The following is a 22,504-nucleotide window of genomic DNA, read 5'->3' as shown; positions in this document are numbered from 1 at the left end:
ACCACGTATAGGGTCAGGGAAGCCGGGAAAGGTTTCACCACCAGAAGGCCCGAGGGAGCCGGACAAAGGTGGATCCCTGGTGGGGACGGCCAGTAGGAAGGAGGAGAGGGGAGCTCAGGACCACGCTCTGGAACTGCCTGGGAGTTGGCCGAGTCCCGCACCTGGTGGACGCAGCACGGCTCGGGTGGTCACTCTTGGCCGAAGTGATCTGAACACCAACTGTGAGTAAAGCTTTAAACCTGCACTACAAGTCTCTGCGATTCCTTGTCACACCACCACTACCACTATCATCATTCCCTGCTTCACCAGCTGCCCTGAGGCTATACCCCTCCCGTTGGGGGTTATATCAACATTGCTGCACACCTATACCACCGGCCTCAGCGGTCTGCCCTGCAGCGGCGGTTTCATAACCGCATTCAACGGGTGGCGTAGTCGGACACTAATACCATCATACCAATAACTGCCACTTGGTTTGACCACCCTGGGCACGGACCGGGTCCCCGCCACTCGGAGACTACAACCCCCATCGGATCCGGCTCCGGGTATTCCCCCGCGCACACGTGCTCCGCACTGCAACATGGCCCAGGGGGTGAGTCAACTTTGGCGTAGTCGGCAGGATTACGTGCCCGCAACCACCGGGTACTGCGTGCCTGAAGAAAAGTGCATATATACCTCAAAAAGGAGTCTCCCGCCAATTCCGGAGGATTCCCGCCATCGGACGCCGTCCGGAGTCGTTTCCCGCCGTTTGCCCGCCATTTGCAGCCTTTACCCGCCATCCGCGGAGTTTCCCGCCATCAGGAGACGATTCCCGCCATCTGAGAAGGTTTCCCGCCCTGGCAGAGCGGACGCCATTATGGGCGTGCCAGAGGGTGGCAAGAGACCACCTCCCATCGTGGGCATGGCCCCAGAGTGGCGCCAAAGGAAGAGACCGCCCCCACCAGTCGAGACTACAATAATGGAGATGTCCATCAGAGTGGGGGGTCTGCCCCTGAAACTGACTGTCACTAAGATGCCCCGGGACCACTCCCAATGGGGGCGGATAGGGAATAAAGCTGAGAAGATGGGTGCGGCCTGGAGGAGTCTGGACAGATCGCACCCGGGGATGGAGGAAGAGTCGAGCAGCACCGACCCTGTGGTTCGGAGCCTGTTGCAGGCCGCCACCCCAGAAGGCCTGGTGGAGATCCTGGCACAACTCCCCAGAGATCGGGAGCATGCACAGACCGCGCTGGAGGCCTTGGCCCGGAAGATGGCCCGAGTACAGCAGGAAGCACTGGCCGAATGGAGAAGGGAGATGGCCCAGCAGGCTGGAACCCGCCAGCAGAGGACGCCACCCGCAACGTGGGGCATGTCCGCCCCTGAGGATGGTGCAGGAGGGACGAAGGCCGGAGACGACGCCGCGGAGGGAGCTGCAAGGAAGGAAGCAGGTAATGGGGACGTCATCACCCCGTGCCCAGTAGTCGTAAGCCTGCCCCAGCTCCCCGTTGCAGAGCCCGAAGTCATACTCCCCGTGCCCGTTGCCGCACCGCCGACGCTCCCAACTAGGCCTCAAGCGGCAGGAGCCGCGGTCGCGCCCTCTGTTACGCCACGCCCCTTGACCCTGAGCGCGGCGAAGCAGGAAGTGCCACCGGCCTGGTCGCAAGGCCTGGTGAACCCGGGCGCTGATGCCCCTCCAGCGCCCTCTTCCTCAACAGTGCCATCCTTTGACCCAAATAGGATTCCCCCGGCCTGGTCGCAGGACCGAGTACCCCCGGGCGCCGCGGTCTCCACAGCGCCCCCTACCTCCACTGTGCCGCCGGCCTGGTCGCAAGGCCTGGTGCATCCGGGCGCCGCTGCTCCCACAGTGCCCTTGACCTCCACAGTGCTGCCCCTGGGCGAAGATCTCTTCGCGCAGCATACTAGCCCGGACGGGCTGCCCTTCGTGTGGCCACCGGAGTACATCAACCCCCGACTCCGGAGGGAACGGCCCCTGTGTGAGCCTCTGATCCCGGCACCGGCACCCGCCAAAATTGTCCCGCTCCCGTTGGAAGACGCCCAATTCGCATGGGATCCGACCGGTGAGGACCTCATGGGGTTCACCAAGGAGACCCGGGCGGCCGCAGCCCGGCGGGAGGAGTGCTGCCGTCAACAGCTGGAGGTCTTTGGGAGAGAACGGCGAGAGAGGCGGATCCGCGAGGAACAGCTGCAGGCCCAAAGCGCGGAGCAGAAACGCTGGGCCCGACGAAACCCCCGTACGGCCCACGGTCCCCGCGCCACCGGGACCGTAATAAAGTTTCAACTGGAGAACGGCTGGGGCTTTATCCGGGATCACCGAACCCCCGGCGACGTCTTTGTCACCCGCAGGGATGTCGAGAGCCACCTGCCGGAGGGACACCGCGGACGTGACCTCTACCCGGGTGATGTGGTCGCCTTCACCCGGCATCAGTGTGCTAAAGGACCGTACGCCCTTCACGTACACCGGCTGACTGAGGAGGAGTTGCAGTATGAGGAAGACCAAGAGGACCCGGACGGGTCTGAAGACTACCCTCAGGAAGGAGCAGGAGGACGTCGTTACTAATGAACGGTAACTGAAACTGTACATAGTTACCCGTCGGGGTACCTGTCATGCTGCTAATTGGAGTGTGGTCCCCATTGGGACTAGCGTGGAACTGTTTCCTGTGTGCCCCTATCCCTAATCAGGCTGAGGACTGTGAGCAGCCACTCCCTTATCCCCACTGGCCGAGGACTGAGAGCGGCCACATCCTGTAAATAGTTGCGCTTCCTTAAGCGCCCCTTACTGGTTTTATAAGAACTGTTTTTTTTTCTCTATCACGAAATTAGTGACTGTTGCACTTTACCTGGTCGCAAGTTGCACCGTGGCCAGAGATCAAGAATATATTTTGAAAATGTTTTATAATGGAAAGTTAAATATGCTGCTAAAATAATAATGCCAAAAGTTGTATATAGTGTTTTGCAAAAGAGTTCCGGTGGCATTAGTAGAATGTCTTAGAAAAATGTTTTATACCCGTAACGTTAAAAGAGAAAAGTACCTCCCATAAAGGGATGAGTTTTCAGTTAATGTTTTATATATGAGTTGCACTTTCAAAAATTTGTATGTTTTATATTGTTTTATTCTATTCCAGCCCGAGGACGTGCTGTGATTTACCAGGGGGGAATGTAGCACCCCGAGGACTCGGCTGCTACAGGGGTATTGCACCTTGAACCAGAGGTGTGGTATTCCACTCCCGGGTAAGGATGGAGTGTGGAACAGAGCTCAGTTAGCTGCATGCACTACACTCACCCCATTTCCGGGGGAGAGACCAACGGTACTCCCACCAGATAGATGTGCAGGTACGACAGCTTCTGTCCCCGGCTGGAGTGGGGGGGGGGAGGAACATCCCAGTGGTGTAGGAGCAGAGAGGGGAGGGACTCTGGGCATAGGTAGGAGCCCATTGGGTGCTAGTCACCTGGGCTCGGGTGTCAGAGGGGAGTATAAAAGGTGGGCACCACCTTGGATAGTGAGTCAGTTCAGAGGAGAGTGAGTTCAGAGAGGAGCTCAGCCAGAGAGGGCTGACAGGGAGCGGTGGCTCAGTCTGGGCCCAGCTCCAGAGCCAGGCCTGGAGAGGAGGCCTGAGAGAGAGAGAGAGAAAGAAGAAGAAGGAGAAACAGGAACACCAGGAAAGGCCCAGAGACGCAAGAAGAGAGGGAACCCTGAGATCCCACGAGTTAACGGGTGAAGGGTTGGCAGAACAGGGTACCGGATCCCGAACTGGTGGAGGCCAATTATCCTTAGCCAGGAACCGGAGGTCGTGGTCAAGTTTTGGCGCGACCCCTCGCCACATCCACCAGGAAGGCAAACCACGTATAGGGTCAGGGAAGCCGGGAAAGGTTTCACCACCAGAAGGCCCGAGGGAGCCGGACAAAGGTGGATCCCTGGTGGGGACGGCCAGTAGGAAGGAGGAGAGGGGAGCTCAGGACCACGCTCTGGAACTGCCTGGGAGTTGGCCGAGTCCCGCACCTGGTGGACGCAGCACGGCTCGGGTGGTCACTCTTGGCCGAAGTGATCTGAACACCAACTGTGAGTAAAGCTTTAAACCTGCACTACAAGTCTCTGCGATTCCTTGTCACACCACCACTACCACTATCATCATTCCCTGCTTCACCAGCTGCCCTGAGGCTATACCCCTCCCGTTGGGGGTTATATCAACATTGCTGCACACCTATACCACCGGCCTCAGCGGTCTGCCCTGCAGCGGCGGTTTCATAACCGCATTCAACGGGTGGCGTAGTCGGACACTAATACCATCATACCAATAACTGCCACTTGGTTTGACCACCCTGGGCACGGACCGGGTCCCCGCCACTCGGAGACTACAACCCCCATCGGATCCGGCTCCGGGTATTCCCCCGCGCACACGTGCGCCGCACTGCAACATGGCCCAGGGGGTGAGTCACATATAGGAAAAGATAATCCTCTGTCATATGCATCAATAGTGTCACTTGCAGTTCCACATCAGTGATCTCTCAGCAACAGATAACAACCACAGCTCAAGAAATGTCTGCCCCTCTATGTAGATCCCCTTCCTACGGTATATCTGTCCTCTCAGTCTCTCCATACAGAGCCCCATCCTGCAGTATATCTTTCCTCTCAGTCCTCTCTCTATATATGTATATATATCCCATCGTACAGTATATCTCTTCTCTCTTCTCCCTGTATACAGCGCCACCCTGGATTATGTTGCTCCTCTTAGTTACCAGCACGCAGGACTGCTGCATCCTGGCATGAGCTTCAGCCAGTAGCTTAGCTACCGGGGGGGACAGGGGTGGGGTTGCCCCCGGGCCCCGCGCTCTCAGGGGCCCACCCAGAGCCACGCTAGTGCAACTGTATGGGCGTATGCAGCACGCTGATACAGTTACACACTGGGGCAGAACAGGGAGACTTGATGTCCCTGCACTGCCAGGCCACCACTATTGGGCCCTTGAGCAGGAGGGGGTCCCCTGGTGCCAGCATCAGGGCCCTTGCCAGTCACCCCAAGTTCAATGATGAGAGAGGGAGCACGACGCTCCCTCTCCCATCAGTCCCCTGATACAGACACTGACCGGGCGCGATGACGTCATCACTTGGCGCCCACTGTTCTGAGATGTGCGGGAGCTCAGAGCAGCGAGGGAACGAGGAGAGGCGAGTATTGTATTTATTTATTTTTATGGGGGTGCATTATACTATGTACTGCCTATAGGGGTGCATTATACCATATACTCTGCCTATGGGGGTGCATTATACTATATGGAGGTACATTATGCTATAGAGGACTATGGGGTGTATTATACTATATAGAGTCTGCCTATTGGGAGTGTATTATACTATAAATGGCTATGGGGAGTGCATTATACTTTACTGGGGACTATCTGGTGCATTATACTATATGTAGGCTATTTAGGGGGCTATCATACAGTGTGTGAGATAATGTGGGGTCTTTGCACAGTGTGGGGGCCATCATACAGTGTTGGAGCCATCAGTTTGGAGGCTACTAAGGGGTCAGTATACTGTATGGGGGGTACTATTCAGTGAGGTGGCATTATACTATGTATAGGAGAGCATCATACTGTGTAGAGGGGAGCTGTACATGGGGGGAGACTCAGGACATTATTAAATGTTAAGTGGGCACTTATTGTTGTAGAGGAACTCAGGTTATTGTGACAGTCAAAGGAGCAAACAGAGGGCACTATTACTTTCTAGGGGGCAAAATGTGGGCTTTGTTTTCTAGGGCATTTCTATAGTCTAGAGGTTTGTTTTACCATTTAGAGGGCACACAGTACCATACAGCAGGTGCATTAATAGGGACATGGCAGCAGTGGCTCAGCATTGGGGTATCAGCAGGATGAGGAGTTTGTGCAGGTTGGGAATAGATGGGGACGGTGTCTGAAATGTAAGGAGTCAAATGTGTCTGTGTTGTAATCTCTGTAGACGAGTCCTGGATGGAGAAGTTGTCGTGTTGGTCTGGGCCAGGTGGAAAAGATGGGAAAAGTGAACAATTCCATTATAAAGAACGTTACCTGTCAGGTACTATATATAACTGTACTGTAATCTTTTTAGTGTTCCACAGGACTGGTATCTACCACTATATGGTCACCATATAGCAGTAATATCAGTGTTGTTCTTTGTATAGAGATTTTTTTTTTAGTAACAGCGCAGTCATCCTACATCCATTATTAGGGTGCTCCACCATAGTTGTAATCAGGGTTACCTGGTTATGGGCCCACTCAGAAGTTTTGCCCCCCCCTGAACCAAAACCCTAGCTACGCCTCTGACTTCAGCAGTGTAATGAAGGAGGTTCCTCCCTTTATGTGACATTATCCCCCACAGTAGAAGCTCCATTTTACACATAACACAGATGGCAGCTGAGAGAGACTGCACTGTGCATGACCAATCATGAACTGGAACTACTCCAAGATGGTTCTAATGGAAACGGAAGGGTAAATAGATCCTGTAGGATCATCCTTATGGGAGAGTTATATGTGAAAATTTCAAAAAAAGAGTTCAATTGGCAAAAATGATAAGTGTATGTGTACATTATTATAACACATTAATGTGATTTTGGGAATACCCCTTTTAATACTCACATCAGCGATCTCCTTCGTTGCATGTATATGTTCAACATGTTCTTTGTTGAATGTATTAAGGTATGTTTAAATGGAGTCCTTTTGATGTGATCAAAAATTACAAGTTTTCTTTGGGAGGTTTTTGGAGTTTATAATCTTTTGAAGTATTTCCTGAAGAGGATTTGAAGAGTTTTTGAAGGGTCTTGAAAGAGTTTTCTCACACAAGGCATTTTTCAGAACCTAAGGTGGAAAAAAAAATACTCAAAAGGCTTAACAGCCAGCTGGTTTTACAACAGAAATGAATAGGTAGAGCGTTTCAATAGTTTTTGTGGTGAGTTTTCAGATTTGTTTGTAGTGGACCAAGCTATTTATACCTACTTCCCCATACACATGAATGCTTGGCTGAGCAAATCATTCATATGTTTTCTACAGGGAGAGAGACAACAGATCTGTCCAGTCCATCTCTTCCTTGGTATCATTTGTGTGGGGAAAGTCAAAAGGTTCTAGTGAAATAGGCCAACTTTCATCTCCTAACTTTCGAGGTCTTGCACTTTTTAGGAATTGGATTTTTTTATCTATGTATTAATAAAAGTTGAATGTTACCAGATTATTTTGGTGCTGAGTACTCTTTACAAGTCTGACTTCCTTGAATGATTACCTGGAATCTGGCCCAGCTACTCTGCGCTTCGCACCCAATTCACCTGCCACTGCATTACCATCAGGGTGATGAGCTGATCTCACCAGCTTTCATCATTTCTTTGTTACATCCAAGAATTGGCATATAAAATGAAACTTACTGTAATATGCACAAAAGATGTGCCAAATCTATCAAAGTGCACCACCGTGATAAATTTGGCGCATCTTCTGTCACTGTTTATGCTGTCAGACAGCAAAAGTAACTCTGCCCCATCACAGTATATACATATTTATATGTCGTATATATTCAACACTTACAAGAAAATGTCCATAAAAAGTTATCTTAAAGGGATCTAATGTTTACTTCTATTACTTCACCTATTTTTATATATGCAGCATAAGGAGCAGGGTAATGGAGGTTGGAAGCTTACCATGTTGAAGACCGAATAACCTCAGCCGGAGTCCATCCTGTGAGTGCCGCACCCATTGGTGATCGCAGACACAATGTAGAAAGGAGGAGTTGAACCGGCACATCCAACCAGGAAAATGTTAAAAAATCAAAAATTTTATTGAGATCCTATGACTAAGGGTGCGTTCTGCACCTGAAACGCGTCAGGTTCTCACGAGTTTTCTGTTTTATCATCATGTTTTAAAAAAATTAATAACATTTTCTATTTTTTAACATTTTCCTGGTTGGATGTGCCTGTTCAACTGCTTCTTTCTACCTCTTTTTATATAGTTTAGATTTAATCCAATAATTAACCTGTGTTTAAGATGTTAAGACTGTTGCTAAGAGGGTTAATTTCTTGAATCTCCTCTTCAATTCATCATCGATAATTTCACTTTATGTTTATCTTTGCTCAAAGTACGCATGTTGTTTCTATGGTCGAAATCACATTAGTGAGCTATCCACCCACTGCTAATTGGTGGAGAAAGGTTGATCGGCAATATATCAAATACTTATTTTCCCCACTGTAGATCCGTCAAGGACCTAAAGTGGGGAAAATAAGTATTTGATACACAGCAGATTTTGCAAGTTTTCCCACCTACAAACAATGGAGAGGTCTGTAATTTTTATCGCAGGTACACTTCAACTGTGAGAGACAGAATCTTCAAAAAACTCCAGAAAATCACATCGTATGATTTATAAATAATTAATTTGCTGTTTATTACATGAAATAAGTATTTGATCACCTACCAACCAGCAAGAATTCTGGCTCTCACAGACGTATTAGTTTTTTTTAAGAAGCCCTCCTACTCTGCACTCATTACCTGTATTAATTGCACCTGTTGGAACTCATTACCCGTATAAAAGACACCTGTCCACACACTCAATCACACTCCAACCTCTCCACCATGGCCAAGACCAAAGAGCTGTCTAAGGACACCAGGGACAAAATTGTAGACCTGCACAAGGCTGGGATGGGCTACAGGACAACAGGCAAGCAGCTTGGTGAGAAGGCAACAACTGTTTGTTGGCACAATTATTAGAAAATGGAAGAAACACAAGACGACTGTCAATCTTCCTCAGTCTGGGGATTCATGCAAGATCTTGCCTCGTGAGGTAAGGATGATTCTGAAAAAGGTCAGTAATCAGCCCAGAACTACACGGGAGGACCTGGTCAATGACCTGAAGAGAGCTGGGAGAACAGTCTCAAACATTAAAGTTAGTATAACACTACGCCACCATGGATTAAAATCCTGCAGGGCAAGCAAGGTCCCCCTGCTCACACCAACACATGTCCAGGCCTGTTTGAAGTTCGCCAATGTCCATCCAGAGGAGGCAGGGAAAAGGTTATGTGGTCATATGAGACCAAAATAGAACTTTTTTGTATCAACTCCACTCGCTGTGTTTGGAGGAAGAAGAAAGATGAGTACAACCCCAAGAACACTGTCCCTACCATGAAGCATGGTGGGGAAAACATCATACTTTGGGGGTGCTTTTCTGTAAAGGAAACAGGACGACTGCACCGTATTGAAGGGAGGATGGATGGAGTCATGTATCGCGAGATTTTGGCCAACAACCTCCTTCCCTCAGTAAGAGCATTGAAGATGGGTCGTGGCTGAGTCTTCCAACATGACAATGACCCGAAACACACAGCAAGGTCAACTAAGCAGTGGCTCTGCAAGAAGCATTTCAAGGTTCTCGAGTGGCCTAGCCAGTCTCCAGACCTGAATCCAATAGAAAATCTTTGGAGGGACCTGAAACTCAATGTTGTCCAGTGACAGCCTCGAAACCTGAAGGATCTGGAGAAGATCAGTATGGAGGAATGGGCCAAAATCCCTGCTGCAGTGTGTGCAAACTTGGTCAAGAACTACAGGAAATATCTGACCTCTGTAATTGCAAACAAAGGTTTCTGTACCAAATATTAAGTTCTGTTTTCCTACTGTATCAAATACTTATTTCATGCAATAAGTTCTATGCAATTAATTATGTAAAAATCATACAATGTGATTTTCTGGATATTTTTTTTAGATTCTGTCTCTCACAGTTGAAGTGTATCTACATTAAAAATTACAGACCTCTCCATTCTTTGTAGGTGGGAAAACTTTAAAAATTGTCAGTGTATCAAAACTTATTTTCCCCGCTGTAGGTCTTTGTTAAACCTATGTAATTATGTAACTCTGTGATATAATATCATACATATTGTGATTTTTTCCCTTTATTTCTTACATTTTCTGTTCTATTCTAGTATAGTTTTTTACATATTGAGGATTTATTTCTTTGTCTCATTTTTGTCAACTTTTCTATAACATTTCAATAAAAACTCTGAAATATCATGTGTATAAATTACTTAGCTCCCCCTAGAGGCAGCTGCAGGCAGACAGAATTTTGAAATTATCAATCTACAACTATGTTAAAGCAGGGAATTAATTCTAAACAGAAAGTTGAGCTCTAACTCTTAAAAAGATTATTTAATCTCCTCAAAGTATTGGATAAAAAAATAAATATGATGAATATGTAGGAAAAATTGTTCCCTCATTGGCACTAATTTAATGTCTCCTGCATGGTTTTGATAAGGGGAGATAAAATTATACATGGTGTAAAATACACTATGGCCTCATGTACACATTCCCAAATGGGGTCTGTAAGACAAAGATCTTGAATGTAGATTTATGCATTGCAACCATACATACCACTGTGCAGGGCCGGTTCCAGGTTTTTGTGGGCCCTGGGCGAAATAGTCTCAGTGGGCCCCTTTAACACATACACGATTCATGTTGCACAGATACCGTAGAAAAATATATATATATAGTACAATGCAAAGATTTCACTTCTTACATTACATGAGTGATATCTATTGTAAATTCTACAATAGCTCAGAAACCGGCGAATCCTTGCAGCGCACAGTGCAGACCGGACAGTATAGTCCTCCATACAGTATTATGGGAACCACATAGTCCTCCATACAGTATTATGGGCACAACATAGTCCTCCATACAGTACTATAGGCAAAACATAGTTCTCTATACAGTATTATGGGCCCCATATATTGTTCCATACAGAATAATGGACCCCATATAATGCTCCATACAGAATACTGGCCCCCATAAAATGCTCCATACAGAATGCTGGTCCCCATATAACGCTCCATACAGAATACTGGCCCCCATAAAATGCTCCATACAGAATACTGGCCCTCATAAAATGCTCCATACAGGATACTGGCCCCCATTTAACGCTCCATACAGGATACTGGCCCCCATATAACGCTCCATACAGGATACTGGCCCCCATATAACGCTCCATACAGGATACTGGCCCCCATTTAATGCTCCATACAGGATACTGGCCCCCATATAATGCTCCATACAGAATACTGGCCCCCATATAACACTCCATACAGAATACTGGCCCCCATATAACGCTCCATACAGAATACTGGCCCCCATATAACGTTCCATACAGAATACTGGCCCCCACGTAATGCCCCATGCAGGATGTCCCCCCCACATAATGCCCCATGCAGGATGTCCCCCCCCATATAATGCCTCATGCAGGATGTTACCCCCCCATATAATGCCCCATGCCTCCTGGGCCCTCATACAATGCCCCATGAAGGATGTCACCCCCCCCATATAATGCCCCATATAGGATGTCACCGCCCCATATAATGCCCCATGAAGGATGTCACCCCCCATATAATGCCCCATGCAGGATGTCTCCTCCCCCCCATATAATGCCCCATGCAAGAAGTCACCTCCCCCCTTCATATAATGGCCAATGCAGGATGTCACCTCCCCCTATATAATGCCCCACGCAGGATGTCACCTCCCCCCTCATATAATGCCCCATGCAGGATGTCACCTCCCCCTCCCCCCACATAATGCCCAATGCAGGATGTCACCTCCCACCCATATAATGCCACATGCAGGCTGCCCACACACCCCCACCATATAATGCCCCATGCAGGCTGTAAACCCCCCACCACCTTATAATGCTGAATGCAGGCTGTACACCCCCCCACCATTTAATGGCCCATGCAGGCTGTCCACACCACCCCCCCCCCCCCACTATAATGTCCCATGCCTTTATACATTTAAAAAAAAAAAAATCAAATACCTCACTTCTCCTCACCTGCTGCCGCTGCTCCGGACTCCTCAGCATCGCCGGCGTCTTCCCGCTCTGCGCTGTGACGGTTCAGGAGAGAGTGCGGTGGAAAGACGTCATCGCGCCCTCTGACCTGAGCGTCACAGTGCAGCAGCCGCGTAAGATGCCAGACCTGCTGAGGAGGCACGGGGAGAGGTAAGTATCGTGCCGGCTGCCGGGGCCCTACGCAAGCGGGGGGGCGCTGACACTGGCACCGCTCTCCTCCGCTCACGGGTCCCATAGTGCGCCGGGGTCCCCGACAGTGAGTGGGTCCCCCCGCCTGCTCAGGGCCCCGGCACTTGACCGGATGCGCCGGGCCTGCCGCTATGTATTAATGGAAAAGAAGTTGCAGCATCCTCCAATGGTTTCTGTATATTGGAACAGGCTCTAATCTAGAAGAAATGTTCTTCTGAGATATGGATCCAAACATGCCAGAAATGAGGTGGTCTCCCTGTGCAGATTCCGGAGCGCATGCACCACATTACATAGTGGCTTTAGTTTACTAATCATGAATGCAATATTTAAGAGGAATTAAGGAAAATTCAAATGAACTCCCCAGAGGAAGCTTGATGTGAAACACGTGTAGACGAGGACATCAAGTCATGGCAACTCTCCTAAACTATAGGTAAACACTCTAATGGAAGCTTTGGCTATAGATGCTGAGTGATTTCAACATTGCGTTAGCACTTTACTGAGGGTAATTTGACTCTTCATTGTTGGTTACTGGCTATTTTCACATCTCTTATATTTGAATTTAAGTATAAAAATAGTTTATAGTAAGTACTACCATCTTGTATGGGCATGATTATATTGTGATACTTATCTCATGTGGTCTTTTAAGGCGTAGTGCCTATCCCTATGCGCTCCTAATTGTGTAGACTTTCTATTTCAGACCCTGCTGAATTCTTTTTGTGCACTATTATGTGATTTTATTTGTTCATTAAAAATATATTTAGCATTTTTACAATACAGTAGTAACTTTGTAGACTGCACTGTATATATCTATCAAGAATACATACAGCACACACTGCGAATAATGAATACATTATCTCTAATATTGCAATATTGCTGTAAACGGTAAAAATGAAAAGTACTTAGCATTTTTTTTATCAAAGAGTGCAAAGGCCATCCAACGATGCCAAGGTGTACCTTTTAAGATGGATGGTAAATCAGACGTAGCTCGTAGTTAAAACCTTGTGTGGGAAAGATAGGTGGATAAGGGTGCTGGGCACTGGAGGGGGCTATACCCCCTGATATGTACTATACACAAAAAAAGAAAAAATAGCGCCCGCACACCTTTAGATAGGTACCATCCATATTAAAAGGTCACCTTGACGTGGTTGGATGGCTTTTGCACTCTTTGATCAAAAAAAACTAAGTAAGTTTACGCTTTTAACGTTTGCAGCAATATAGGAGTTCATGTATTCATTAGTCACAGTGTGCTGATGCAATGTATATGTATATATTCGTATATTGGCTACATTGCATATTTTAATACTAAAGGTGTGCAGACCGTATTTTTTCTTTTTCATGTATAGTACATCTATCAAGTATAAGATGAAAGTTACTATTATGTTTCACCAATCCTTCAAAAAACACTAAAAAATATAGTAAAAAAACACCCCAAGCTTTAGTGCATGGCAATCGAGACAGTGAATTATGGCCTGGGGAAACTCAGCTTTACAATGTTATGTTAGCACGGTGCAGTTTCCGGATGGCATGTAGAGGCGGGATGAGTCACGTAGACCTGTCTGTAAGCGTTGGCACATAGGCCGTATCATGGGCTGCTGCTTTAGAAGAAGCCATCAATTGTTACCAATACTCCGCAGCATTATGACCGCAGCAGAAAACGTCTGCAATCTCATCATCACACACACCGGCTTTTGTCTTCTCCTGAAAGATGAAGAAGGGATGCACACAGACAGACTTTCTGATATTCTCTCTTAGCTCCTTTTGATCTTTCCAATTACAGGAGGAGATTTCTCAAGCAATCCGCAGGCCTTTTTATCCTCTCCGGTGAAAAAATGCACAAATGATGCTCCCCAGAAACAAAGGTCTCTGGAGCTTAGTGTAACGGGATATATCCAAATCAGGGGCACAATTTGTAGACATAAAGAGCCTGAGTTACTGTTCTCAGAGATGAATCTCTGCTGGCTTTGATAGTCACGGGAGCTCCATTTCCCTTCCCATATGCTCAGGGACATTGTTGGATCTCCAAAGGGATAAGTTTTGGCTTTGTAGTAATGGATTGCTAAAGCCGGTGATAAAATATACAAAAGTATATTTTTTCATCTTATGTTTATTAAAGCATTAGCACATGTTTCCCATATTGCTTAAACTGCAAAAAGTTTAGTCATACTGCTGTGAAAACAGATCAGGGATTCCTTTCAAACTGAGCCAATACTTCATTTGTCACATCTGAGGGAAAAACAAACCATCTAAACAGTAATCTAAAATATCCCCCCCGCTGCACGGAGAACAATGTTCTTACCGCCACTAAGTAATGTACAACAACAAACCACCTTTGTTTATTTTCCTGGTTGGGCCGGTGGAATAATGATTTTACCTTCATATATTTGTGAGGCGGAAACCAAACTACCCAACCACTTCCCCAGGTTTGCAATTACTTTTCTTGCAATTTTTTTTGAATGGGGGGGTAGATTATTTTTTTTTTTAGCAGATTGTGGGCAACTAATGTCAAAAATGCACAAGTGTATGAATTCTGAAACCTTAGATGCGGCTGTCATTTGTGTCAGTGCATTTAATTTATGATGTCAACAAAACCAAAAAAGGAGCTAACAAAGCAGGTCCCAAATTGTGGGAATATCAGCTAATAAAAAAAAGACCCTTTGAATATTTGCAAAAAGGACCTAGATCTTACCCTGCCTCGCCGCGGAGGTTGACACCCCAAATTAGCGATGTGGCGCCCCCGCTCACCGTAGACTCACCCTTTATGGCACTCCATGCCATGATGTCTCTAAGGAGGAGCACTAAATGCATCAGACGATCTTTAAACCTCTCCCCTGATGAACTCCTAGGAAAAGAGGGGGGAAATGCTTTGGGAATTTGGGAATGCACATCTCCATGGAGTGACGCACTGAAAAGTGTACCAGGGCATCATTTATATGTTGTATACTAATGAATTGTGAGCTCCTAAGCTAAGTCATTTAAAGGGCTATTACCCCCACTGAAACTGAGAATATATACCTCAATGAAGGGACGTATTATACATATTGGTCATCATTAGGTTATGACTATTATCAAGGGCTATTATCTACCTACAGTACAGACCAAAAGTTTGGACACCTTCTCATTTAAAGATTTTTCTGTATTTTCATGACTATGAAAATTGTACATTCACACTGAAGGCATCAAAACTATGAATTAACACATGTGGAATTATATACTTAACAAAAAAGTGTGAAACAACTGAAAATATGTCTTATATTCTAGGTTCTTCAAAGTAGCCACCTTTTGTTTCGATGACTGCTTTGCACACTCTTGGCATTCTCTTGATGAGCTTCAAGAGGTAGTCACCGGAAATGGTCTTCCAACAATCTTGAAGGAGTTCCCAGATATGCTTAGCACTTGTTGGCCCTTTTGCCTTCACTCTGCGGTCTAGCTCACCCCAAACCATCTCGATTGGGTTCAGGTCTGGTGACTGTGGAGGCCAGGTCATCTGGCGTAGCACCCCATCACTCTCCTTCTTGGTCAAATAGCCCTTACACAGCCTGGAGGTGTGTTTGGGGTCATTGTCCTGTTGAAAAATAAATGATGGTCCAACTAAACGCGAACCGGATGGAATAGCATGCCGCTGCAAGATGCTGTGGTAACCATGCTGGTTCAGTATGCCTTCAATTTTGAATAAATCCCCAACAGTGTCACCAGCAAAGCACCCCCACACCATCACACCTCCTCCTCCATGCTTCACGGTGGGAACGAGGCATGTAGAGTCCATCCGTTCACCTTTTCTGCGTCGCACAAAGACACGGAGGTTGGAACCAAAGATCTCAAATTTGGACTCATCAGACCAAAGCACAGATTTCCACTGGTCTAATGTCCATTCATTGTGTTCTTTAGCCCAAACAAGTCTCTTCTGCTTGTTGCCTGTCCTTAGCAGTGGTTTCCTAGCAGCTATTTTACCATGAAGGCCTGCTGCACAAAGTCTCCTCTTAACAGTTGTTGAAGAGATGTGTCTGCTGCTAGAACTCTGTGTGGCATTGACCTGGTCTCTAATCTGAGCTGCTGTTAACCTGCGATTTCTGAGGCTGGTGACTCAGATAAACTTATCCTCAGAAGCAGAGGTGACTATTGGTCTTCCTTTCCTGGGGCGGTCCTCATGTGAGCCAGTTTCTTTGTAGCCCTTGATGGTTTTTGCAACTGCACTTGGGGACACTTTCAAATTTTCCCCATTTTTCGCACTGACTGACCTTCATTTCTTAAAGTAATGATGGCCACTCGTTTTTCTTTACTTAGCTGCTTTTTTCTTGCCATAATACAAATTCTGACAGTCTATTCAGTAGGACTATCAGCTGTGTATCCACCAGACTTGTGCACAACACAACTGATGGTCTCAACCCCATTTATAAGGCAATAAATCCCACTTATTAAACCTGACAGGGCACACCTGTGAAGTGAAAATCATTTCTGGTGACTACCTCTTGAAGCTCATCAAGAGAATGCCAAGAGTGTGCAAAGCAGTCATCAAAGCAAAAGGTGGCTACTTTGAAGAACCTAGAATATAAGACATATTTTCAGCTGTTTCACACTTTTTTGTTAAGTATATAATTCCACATGTGTTAATTCATAGTTTTAATGCCTTCATTCTGAATGTACAATTTTCATAGTCATGAAAATACAGAAAAATCTTTAAATGAGAAGGTGTGTCCAAACTTTTGGTCTGTACTGTATATATATATATCTATGATTGGATGAGTGTAACTGATTTACAATATTTTTTGAAAGTTTCCAAACCTGGAGACGGTGTGGGCGAGATTGATGTATTTGTATCGTGCTTTTTTTACTCTTCTTTTGTGCTAATGCTATCTGATTTGATAGCCCATTATTGTATATGTGAGTTAAAAGGAAATACAAATATATTGGGCTACCGTATATGTTTTAGGTCAAATTCTTGAATCGATGGTGGTCTGTATCACATATGCCTCCCTGTTTATTGCTGTTGTAACATGTTGTTTAGGTGATGGGGTATAATAGGGTCATAAAGGGTGAGTCTATGGTGAGTGGGGGCGCCACATCGCTACTTTAGGGTGCCAACCTCCACGGCGAGGCATGGTAACATCTAGGTCCTTATTAGGGTGAGGACCCTTGCCCCATCTGTAGCCCCCATTTTTATCTAATTAATAAAGTTTTCGTAAATATTAGGAGAGTATTTAAGCTGTTGGTCATCGCCAAAGGTATTGCCATGGCAGTCGGAGTCTACTGAAGGTCCTAGTGTCTGCCATGTTTGTGCATCATTAAAGCTCAGCACCTGGAAGTGAACAGTAATTATATAATTCACTGCTATATTGAAGTGTATCGTACAAGCGATTGCAGGTTCCTCTAGGGCATATGCGTCAAACTCTGGCCTGTGGGCCAAATCTGCCCCACAGGGTGATTATATTTGGCCGCGACACCAGAACCACCACCCCTATGTGGGTCCATTATAGTGTACGGAGGACTATGTGGGGTCCATTATAGTGTACGGAGGACTATGTGGGGTCCATTATTCTGTATGGAGGACTAAGTGGGACCCATTATTCTGTATGGAGCACTATGTGGGTCCCATTATACTGTATGGAGGACTAAGTGGGGCCCATTATTCTGTATGGAGAACTATGTGGTGCCAATTATTCTGTATGGAGGACTATGTGGGGCCCATTATTCTGTATGGAGGACTATGTAGGGCCCATTATTTTGTATGGAGGACTATGTGGGTCCCATTATACTGTATGGAGGACTATGTGGGGCCCATTATTCTGTATGGAGGACTATGTGGTGCCCATTATTCTGTATGGAGGACTATGTGGGACCCATTATTCTGTATGGAGGACTATGTGGTGCCCATTATTCTGTATGGAGGATTATGTGGGGCCCATTATTCTGTATGGAGGACTATGTGGTGCCCATTATTCTGTATGGAGGACTATGTGGGGCCATTATTCTGTATGGAGGACTATGTGGGGCCATTATTCTGTATGGAGGACTATGTGGGGTCCATTATAGTGTACGGAGGACTATGTGGGGTCCATTATAGTGTACGGAGGACTATGTGGGGTCCATTATTCTGTATGGAGGACTAAGTGGGACCCATTATTCTGTATGGAGGACTATGTGGTGCCCATTATTCTGTATGGAGGACTATGTGGGGCCCATTATTCTGTATGGAGGACTATGTGGGGCCCATTATTCTGTATGGAGCACTATGTGGGGCCCATTATTCTGTATGGAGCACTATGTGGGGCCCATTATTTTGTATGGAGGGCTATGTGGGTCCCATTATACTGTATGGAGGACTAAGTGGGGCCCATTATTCTGTATGGAGAACTATGTGGTGCCAATTATTCTGTATGGAGGACTATGTGGGGCCCATTATTCTGTATGGAGGACTATGTGGGGCCCATTATTTTGTATGGAGGACTATGTGGGTCCCATTATACTGTATGGAGGACTATGTGGGGCCCATTATTCTGTATGGAGGACTATGTGGTACCCATTATTCTGTATGGAGGACTATGTGTGACCCATTATTCTGTATGGAGGACTATGTGGTGCCCATTAATCTGTATGGAGGATTATGTGGGGCCCATTATTCTGTATGGAGGACTATGTGGTGCCCATTATTCTGTATGGAGGACTATGTGGGGCCATTATTCTGTATGGAGGACTATGTGGGGCCATTGTTCTGTATGGAGGACTATGTGGGGTCCATTATAGTGTACGGAGGACTATGTGGGGTCCATTATTCTGTATGGAGGACTAAGTGGGACCCATTATTCTGTATGGAGGACTATGTGGTGCCCATTATTCTGTATGGAGGACTATGTGGGGCCCATTATTCTGTATGGAGGACTATGTGCGGCCCATTATTCTGTATGGAGCACTATGTGGGGCCCATTATTTTGTATGGAGGACTATGTGGGTCCCATTATACTGTATGGAGGACTAAGTGGGGCCCATTATTCTGTATGGAGAACTATGTGGTGCCAATTATTCTGTATGGAGGACTATGTGGGGCCCATTATTCTGTATGGAGGACTATGTGGGGCCCATTATTTTGTATGGAGGACTATGTGGATCCCATTATACTGTATGGAGGACTATGTGGGGCCCATCATTCTGTATGGAGGACTATGTGGTGCCCATTATTCTGTATGGAGGACTATGTGTGACCCATTATTCTGTATGGAGGACTATGTGGTGCCCATTATTCTGTATGGAGGACTATGTGGGGCCCATTATTCTGTATGGAGGACTATGTGGTGCCCATTATTCTGTATGGAGGACTATGTGGGGCCATTAATCTGTATGGAGGACTATGTGGGGCCATTATTCTGTATGGAGGACTATGTGGGGCCATTATTCCGTATGGAGGACTATGTGGGGCCCATTATTTTGTATGGAGGACTATGTGGGTCCCATTATACTGTATGGAGGACTAGGTGGTGCCCATTATTCTGTATGGAGGACTATGTGGGGCCCATTATTCTGTATGGAGGACTATGTGGTGCCCATTATTCTGTATGGAGGACTATGTGGGGCCATTATTCCGTATGGAGGACTATGTGGGGCCCATTATTTTGTATGGAGGACTATGTGGGTCCCATTATACTGTATGGAGGACTATGTGGGGCCATTATTCTGTATGGAGGACTATGTGGGTCCCATTATTCTGTATGGAGCACTATGTGGGGCCCATTATCCTGTATGGAGGCCTATGTGGGGCCCATTATTCTGTATGGAGGACTATATGGAGCCCATTATTCTGTATGGAGGACTATGTGGGGCCCATTATTCTGTATGGAGGACTATGTGGTGCCCATTATTTTGTATGGAGGACTATGTGGGTCCCATTATACTGTATGGAGGACTATATGGGGCCCATTATTTTGTATGGAGGACTATGTGGGTCCCATTATACTGTATGGAGGACTATGTGGGGCCATTATTCTGTATGGAGGACTATGTGGGTCCCATTATTCTGTATGGAGCACTATGTGGGGCCCATTATTCTGTATGGAGGCCTATGTGGGGCCCATTATTCTGTATGGAGGACTATGTGGGGCCCATTATTTTGTATGGAGGACTATGTGGGTCCCATTATACTGTATGGAGGACTATGTGGGGCCATTATTCTGTATGGAGGACTATGTGGGTCCCATTATTCTGTATGGAGCACTATGTGGGGCCCATTATTCTGTATGGAGGCCTATGTGGGGCCTATTATTCTGTATGGAGGACTATGTGGGGCCATTATTCTGTATGGAGGACTATGTGGGGCCATTATTCTGTATGGAGGACTATGTGGGGCCCATTATTCTGTATGGAGGACTATGTGGTCCCCATTATTCTGTATGGAGGACTATGTGGGGCCATTATTCCGTATGGAGGACTATGTGGGGCCCATTATTTTGTATGGAGGCCTATGTGGGGCCCATTATTCTGTATGGAGGACTATATGGAGCCCATTATACTGTATGGAGGACTATGTGGGACCCATTATTCTGTATGGAGGACTAGGTGGTGCCCATTATTCTGTATGGAGGACTATGTGGGGCCCATTAATCTGTATGGAGGACTATGTGGTGCCCATTATTCATTATGGAGGACTATGTGGGGCCATTATTCCGTATGGAGGACTATGTGGGTCCCATTATACTGTATGGAGGACTATGTGGGTCCCATTATTCTGTATGGAGCACTATGTGGGGCCCATTATTCTGTATGGAGGACTATATGGAGCCCATTATACTGTATGGAGGACTATGTGGGTCCCATTATTCTGTATGGAGCACTATGTGGGGCCCATTATTCTGTATGGAGGCCTATGTGGGGCCCATTATTCTGTATGGAGGACTATGTGGGGCCCATTATACTGTATGGAGGACTATGTGGGGCCCATTATACTGTATGGTCCTCTGGGTGTTTGAGTTTGACATCCCTGCTCTAGGGGGACTAATAAATAATGTATAAAAAACTATGGAAAAAAAAAAAAAATATATATATATATATATATAGATAAATAGATATAGATATATTTATCGTTCAGCCACTACTTTTCCTGGAACATTAATAAAATCTAAAGGAATAAAAACAAAATGAAATATTTGGTTAATCATATATATTTATGTTTGTGTAACAGTCCAGACAAGTAAAATATAATAATTCTCTCATAAGGTGAATGCCAAAATGAAAAAAAATTATTTAAATGGCTGAATCGCTGGTTTAGGTCATTTTACTTCCCTCAAAAATATAAAAATATAATAAAAAGAGATCAGAAAGGTGTATGGAGACCAAAGTGGTACCAATAAAATCTCTCATACGACTCCATAGACCAAAAAAAATAATAAAAAGTTAGATGTCTTGAAAGGCAAAAAAAAAAGCATCAAAAGCAAAGAGGGGCCTATTAGGAGCCTGCTGCTGGCCCTGAATAAGACGTGACAATAAATAGCAGTTTATCAGTTCCGGGGTGTGGATACAGCCGCTGCTCACTATGTACTGAGCGGTGACTGAAGCCGCGGCGGCCGCACCTCTACGACTGAAAGCCCAAAGCTGCCAGGGAAGAATAAAGTTTAATTTACCCCCCACCAGCTGCCGGGCTTTCAGTGCAGCGGTAGAGTACTATTAACCTGCAGATTAACCCCATTATCTGTAGATTAATAGCTTTTTTTTTTTAAAGAACAGGTTCCATTTAAAACAACCACTGTGGATCTAGTTTCCTGACTGAAAATTAAATTTCTGCCTGCCCCTAAAATAATGACCTTGTTGGCCGTTCACAGAATAAAATACTCTTTTTTCCTGTTGCTCTATAGGAAAAACGATGTGCATGATCATGTATCCAGTAGGGAAAGACTCTCAGGACCAATGTGTCAGACATCATGGCTGCCATGACACTCCTGGAAAGAGGGTGCTCGGACCAGGATCACAGCCTCTCTTATTTTAATGGAAGGCAAGAACCTGTGAAGAGATTTGCTCACCACAGATGCTACAAAGGTGTACAAACCTATTTCAAATATCATGGAAAGGCGCTCAGGGGAAACTGGTAGTGTTACCAGACCTAAATGGGCTCATTTTCAAAGGCGCGCTCCAATCTAAATACATTGATGACCGTTCTAGAGGATTGTGAAGGGGTCACCAGGCACCCTCACCGATCAGCTGTTATTGTACCAGTGCCTACTGGTTCTACAATTTGAATGGACCCACCAAGCACAGATTCATTCAAAGGGCAGCGGCCGCTCAGGAGCTGTTCTGCAGTACCCGCCGTCATAGGCATGTCATCAATATGTTATGACCGAACAACCCCTGTAAACTTTGCTACGGGGATACCTTCACACTTGTGTTTCCTCCTGGTGAGTTCTGTAAAGGGACAGAAATGTCGTCTTTAATGGCATAATGCTACAGGTATAACTTTTTTTGCATGGAGCTTAGCCTGGAATAGTGGATCTCCTCCCTTGGCCCATCAGTACTTCCTAATACAAGATTTCC

Source organism: Phyllobates terribilis, unplaced genomic scaffold (genome assembly GCF_046119375.1).
Source record: "Phyllobates terribilis strain yellow unplaced genomic scaffold, ASM4611937v1 Scaffold_4__5_contigs__length_816908805, whole genome shotgun sequence".
Classification (NCBI taxonomy): Eukaryota; Metazoa; Chordata; class Amphibia; order Anura; family Dendrobatidae; genus Phyllobates; species Phyllobates terribilis.
Note: the sequence above shows the minus strand (reverse complement) of the source record.